This window comes from Macadamia integrifolia, unplaced genomic scaffold (genome assembly GCF_013358625.1).
Source record: "Macadamia integrifolia cultivar HAES 741 unplaced genomic scaffold, SCU_Mint_v3 scaffold275, whole genome shotgun sequence".
NCBI lineage: Eukaryota > Viridiplantae > Streptophyta > Magnoliopsida > Proteales > Proteaceae > Macadamia > Macadamia integrifolia.
The window spans coordinates 449,117-455,493 of NW_024868933.1; the positions used below are offsets into that span (position 1 = coordinate 449,117).

At 37.4% G+C, this 6,377-nt stretch overlaps 1 long non-coding RNA gene across 6 annotated transcripts in view; it reads right to left on the reverse strand.

Moving 5' to 3' along the window:
- LOC122067185 overlaps positions 1-5,638 on the reverse strand; it is a 48,447-nt gene extending 42,809 nt beyond the window's left edge. For 2 of the 6 annotated variants that reach the window (XR_006136611.1, XR_006136613.1), the window contains exons 1-2: positions 5,492-5,634; positions 5,030-5,101 (exon numbers count right to left, since the gene is read on the reverse strand). This is a non-coding gene — a long non-coding RNA (uncharacterized LOC122067185). Of the gene's footprint in view, positions 1-5,029; positions 5,102-5,491 lie in introns of all 6 variants that reach the window. The other 4 variants (XR_006136612.1, XR_006136610.1, XR_006136609.1 and 1 more) reach the window with 4 other exon arrangements.
- Between the last annotated feature and the right edge of the window lie 739 nt (positions 5,639-6,377).

The following is a 6,377-nucleotide window of genomic DNA, read 5'->3' on the forward strand; positions in this document are numbered from 1 at the left end:
CAATCTAAGGGTTTCACCATGTTTCAAGGGCCTAAAATAGGGTGTACTACACCTATGACCTAATTTCATCCCTAAAACCAAACATCGAAATTCCCAGAGAAAATTAATACCAACTTTCAACCAGGATTTCAATTTTAACCATAAAATTTTGGTTTCAAGCCTAACCGAAACCTCAAAACCTTGGTTAAAATGGAAAGACAAGTGACCACATTTCAGTACAACCATGGACATGCCCTGCATATGTTGAGGACCAAGTGTGGTGCGGATTTAGTGAAGTTGGGCATTACTTCATTTGCCAATAACTACATTACCCCAAAGCAAGGAATTAAATCTCGGTCAAAACTTGTAGTTTCAACCGAGATGTCTCAGTTGATATCCCAATTTCAACAAACCGAGACAAAACTTATGGTAGATACTAGATCATACAAGGTTCAACTAGTTTCAACCATATGTCAAATATTTTGGTAGTTTCAACCAAAAAATACCAAGTTTTGACTAATTTCAACTAGCCCAGTTCGAACAAAAAATACCAAGCTTCAACCATTTTCGGTAGTTTTGGTAGTTTCGCCCAGTTCAACCAGCCCATGACACTTTGGGTTTGGCCCAAAAAAATACCAGAATTTCGGTTTTAACCAGTTTCAACCCTTGAAAACGAGATTTAGAACCTTGCCCTGAAGCACTTTAGGCAAAGAAGATAGGAGTCAGATCTGTGTTCGCTTTAGAGGGGTGGTTTAGTTGGAGGGAGTTAGGTTCTCCAAGAGGTTAAACAGCCCAGTTTAATTCTGGCACGACCTGAAGAAGGTCATTATTTTACTTGAGCCAGAGGTTAAGGTCTTAGGACGGTCAAATCTGAGTAGTAGTCTACCCTACCACAATTGTATGTCATAGTGGAGATGGGCACATGGCAACAGAAATCCCACAAGGTGGTAGGAGCTACATTCCAGATAGAGTAGGATCGTTGGGAGAGACAACTTATGCATCTACTATATAAGGCAGTTGAGTTTTTCTTTTATACTACCTAAGTCAAATGACTCTCCATTTACAACTTCATAAGCATTGACAAGTTCCTCATGTCATTTCCAGACTCCTATCTCAATCCTAAGTACCAATACAAGCAATGATTTGGGATGAATCAAGAATTTATATTCGTAGTGCAAGATGTGGAGGCATAGCTCGACCTAGCCCAAATGTATTGTTGGCCTACAGTAGTGAGGTGAACTTGCCGTTACTTAAGTACTTATAATCAATGATATTACACCCATTAATATACTGATTTTTTGACTTACCAATGATTGAAATGAGCATAGATTTAAAATCTTCAATGAAGCACATGGAACTTTTGTCCGTGCATCCACAAAGTTCAGTCGGGACAATACTTCTCCTAGTAGGCTCAATAAGTTAGTTTCTTAGTTCACATCATATTAGTTTGTACCAAGTACAATCAATTACCAAAATTATTCTAAAACAAGTGAATGATAGGTACTATATAAGAGAAATGCACCTAACTTGAGGAAGATAGAGATTAAGATGCTTTCCCAAACATGTTCTGTCTCCATATGCGAGAGCAAATGGAGTAAGTTTGCACTATCCACTCCAAGAAGGAACTGATTTTGTTGTAAGCCTATGGAGCAGTTGGCGTATCTGCATCAGATTGAACACGCAACACATACAAATGGGCATGAACTACCACAAAAACCCAAGCTCAATGACATTTTCCAAGTGGAGTCAGATAAGGAGGATCCCCCAAACAAGTGGGTGAGTGTCAGATGGGTGTCAATGATGTTACTGAATTCATGGCTTCTTGAGAGGGTCAATTTCACAAATAAAAATCCCGACCTTTTGAGCCCTAATTTAGCGACAATGATGAGGATATGGAATGGTCGCATTCTAGTTCACGCACTCGCACACCACCAACATCCGACGGTGGATGGTGATAATGATGGTGGTGGTGGTGGTGGTGGTGGTGTTAGCAATAGATTTGTGGGCCTTCAAGCAGAGCCGAAACTGGAGGTTATCCAATTCACGAGAGACACAGTTTAATAATGCTACACAAAATGCCGACCATGGTGCATGTGCCCCCACATGTACAAGTTATTCCAGAGGTTTGCACAACAGGTTCAAACAAAATGAGGATGATAGCATTGACATGAAGATAGATAATTCTTCCTTATCTAGCAAACTTGGATGACTCATTATAGAGGGTAGTAGTAGATATGGTCGGTACAAACAACCAAGACAGTGCATACACCCTTGTTTCCCACAGACACATCTAGCATCAAGTATTGTGGGTATAGCGGGTTTGATTAATATCCCTCTTCATCATCTTCATTCCCCACAATTCATGATGATCAATCACAATGGGTGTCATCTTTTATGGATAACATCATCTCATTCTCAAGCACCCAACAACCATATCAGCCCCTTCCACCAAGCAACTAAAATGGATCCACATTTACATTAGCTTTCCAACCTAGTGATCTATATCCGAGGTTGGGGTACCTAGAGTATGTTGATAATGAGACTACTAGGTTGTTGTGATGGATTTTAAGTGTTTCTTCAAACATAGCATGGCTGTCTTTTGTGATAGAATCAGAGGAATGGTTTCATCGGCGATAGCAATCTTCCTCATCTTTCGAGCCTGTCCAGAATTCTAAGTGTTATTGTTACAGTGTTGAAGGAACAGCATTTTAGGGGACTTTTGAGTCTCACTTGATTGATCATCGTACACTTGTAGTTGTAACAATTGTACGCTTGTACGTCTACTTATAAGTTGTAACACCTAAATATTTAATATTGATCAAATGGTTTTTCTTCATTTGTAAATTGCAATGCATATTTTAGTTGTTTCCCTTAAATTTATGTGTTTTAGTACCACAACAACCAAAGACTTGTCACAACTTAATGGGGTCAGCTACATGAATCCTTGTTTTAGTACTACAATATGTTTAGCAAAAACTATATTTGAGGAAGTATACACTATACAACAAAGTACACTGTATACTACCAACCTAGGGTACAAAACCAAACTAAAACATGGCCATTTGATTAGAGATGTTTAATTATGGTCTACTGAAGTTCCGGGCCAAAATATGGCCATTTGACTACTGAAATAGTTAAACAAAATCCATAACCAAAACATGCCAAGTTTTGACTGGTTCCAGTCAAAGGCCAAAATATTTCAGTTCTGACCAAGGTCAAACCACACTTCTCGACGCTGATTCAGTTACCCTCCAAAGGTGGCAATGGTTTTGTGAAACATGTTCTTAATTTGAGGAAATTGAATTTAATAAGGAGATTGATCTGGTTTTGATTAAGCATAATCCATCTACTTTAGGCTTTATGGTCATATAGGAAGCAGTCATAATTGTTTTTCAAATGTTTATAATTGAAAGGATAATTAGAGCTAGTTCTGGTAGAATATCATCTCTATTAGCTACGACATTGTTGATACTGCTATAAGTTCTGTCATAGCAAGACCAAAACCAATATTGGGACTTGGCTGGGCTTCCTAGACTTACTGGTAGGCATAATGCTGTCTATTCCCTCTCATAAGATTATGATGTGAAACTAAAGGGGAGGAGAAAGGATTAAGAAAATGCACTCCTTTTCCGTCCCACAATGGAAATTTAAGAAAAGTAGAAGGGAAGGAGAGTCTATAAATGAGAGGGAGAGATGGTGGAGAGGTTTCAAACTTGGTTTGGGTCATCTATTTGGGAAAATTGACACCCCCAAACAGTTATAGTCGGTCCTTAATCAGTCCTTGATTTGAGTTGATCAATATGAACCAATAGCAACCAGTTTATTCAACAACATTCATCGTAAAACCGAAACCGCACCATTTATTTAATAGTCAGTTTGGTCAGGTTTGGTTGGTCTGTCGGTCCATGCCTGATCATCCATGTGAACTACTTCTACTAATCTTGTAAAAAAATTGTTGCATATGAAGCATATTGATCTATAAATGAGATGACATTAAAACGCATTCTCATAGAACACACAAAAAACCCTGACCAAAGACACTAAACACATCATCTAGAATATCATAATTTTGTTGAAGATGTATTTGATGAAAATCACAACCCATCCCCATTACATCAACAATATCACAATGATATTGGATTAGTGCTCCTAAGGAACATAAAACATTTAATAAATTCAACCCAATAAAAAAAATGGTAAAAGAAAACATGGCTACCAATAGGACTATGTACAACCAAAAGTGGGATGAAAAGACAGAATTAGGATCTTATCTTTCTTTCGTACAAAGGAAGACAAAACAAAAAAAAAAAAAAAAAAACAAAGAATGGGAACACCTCGAACCACAGACAGTAATTTTTTTTCATCAATAGGAAAAGTAAATCATTCGTTTTCTCGCATCACATCAAAAATTCTAGTAATTACAGCTTACCACGAAATGGAATCACTAACCCCCATCAATTCCACCTTGAACCACTAAACACAACTAGCAACTCAATCATTAATCAACTAGGCAGAAGAAAAAAGATGATTCATGCAAGAGTTCATAATTTAAAGTGCCTCATTAATGGACTTGGATATTGTTAGCTTCTTAAGGAAACCATATATTACCAATTAAACCACAAAGACTTAACAGCTGTTTGTGGTTTTGACTCCAAAATCCAAAAGCACCAGTCGCTAATAATGGCTATGATGAACTTAGAAACATGCTGGCCTGAGAAAACACTAAAACAAATAGAGGCCTAGAAAGGGTTTAACCACTAGAGGGAAACTAAATTAACCTCTCCTCCATCCTAACATTTCTCTTCACCGTTCTAGAATATCATACAACATAATTTGATAGAAAGAAACAGAAGCTGATTACACCAATGGGCAGAAACCAAATGGAACTAACAAAAGTAAGTGAAATCCGGTCAGGACAAGCACTCATCCACCTAAAGAGATAAACAAAAAGTTGCAACAGAAGCTAAATCTAGAAATAGTAAGTTCATGGAGAACACAGATTCCATTGTCCTACAGAAAGCAAGAAATGAAGGAGAGATCGTCTACTCACCTTGCAATAGAAGACATTATGATTTAGAATCCATCGTCGAAGTCTTTGTTCGAATTCCATCTGTAGTAAGCCCTGTGAAGTGAAATAAGACGATCATGCATAAACTAAATGAGAGGAGCTACCAACTTCATCACGTAATGTACATGAAATCTTACGGATTCCGTCTAAAATTAAATACCAGAAAAAAAATTCTGATTCATATAAGATCTTCAACGACACAAAAAAAATAAGAGAATTCATAAAGCTAATCAGAGAAAAATAAAAATTGCAGAGTTTTCAAGAACATGTAACGAGAAGAGACGTAGAAAGGAATGCCATGATCCGAACGTAAGTACCAGTAGTTGTGATCAAAACCAGTTCGTTAAAGACGCAAGACGAGGAAAAAATCAGAGAAGAAAACCTAATAGCAAATCAGTCATTAAGTGAAAAAAAAGAATTCATAGAAGTAGATCTGATACTCACAAGAGATGAGAAAAATCGTTGCAGGAGCGAAGTTGCAGAAAGATTGACGAGAGATGGAGAGAGGGAAGGAAAACGTCGATGATGAACATCGATGCCCGAGGGTTTAATAATGACTATAAATAAAAGTAAAATAAAGAAAGCAACAACGAGATGCCCCCCGTCCCCCACTTTTATATACGCGTATTCTGTTTCTACCTGCTTCTATGGAGGAAAAATAATAATAAATATATAAAACTTTAGGTTATAAAGAAGATAAGTAGATATTGGCGGTTTTCGGGTTCTCCGAAAATCTCTTCACAGGACCACTGGTGGGACCAACGGCTCATCAAATTGCACGGAGCTGCAAGCTTAGTTGTCTCGGCTCTGAATCGGCTTGCTATCTATCCGCGTACCCAAGGTTTCAAATATCTTTAAATCGGATCAATATTCTGCCGATTCGCCTCGGAATCGGTCAGGACCAGTTTCATTTTTCCGTTCTGAATATGAATATTCCCGGTACTAGTGCCTTGAATCAGTGGACTTTCAGATCAAATGGCTGATTCTAAGGTTAATGGGATCGATTTCGAGTTGATATGAATCAAAATCCACACGGACCAATTCCATTTCCATCACCTATTCTTGTTTATAAAATATTGAACGTACCAAAATGATATTTCTAGAGTATTATCTTTATTAGGGTAGGGAGGGCAGGAACCTCATCTAATGGTTAAAAAGGCATCACCGTGTGCATATAAGACCTTTCATAAAATTGGGTCGATCAAATATTTATGGCTATGTCTGGTAACTAAGAAAATAAAAAATTCAAAAACTTTTAAATTTAAAGAGAGAACTAGACACATAATAAAATCATTGTGTAGTCATACTTTCTTGCCAAACATAGTTAGAT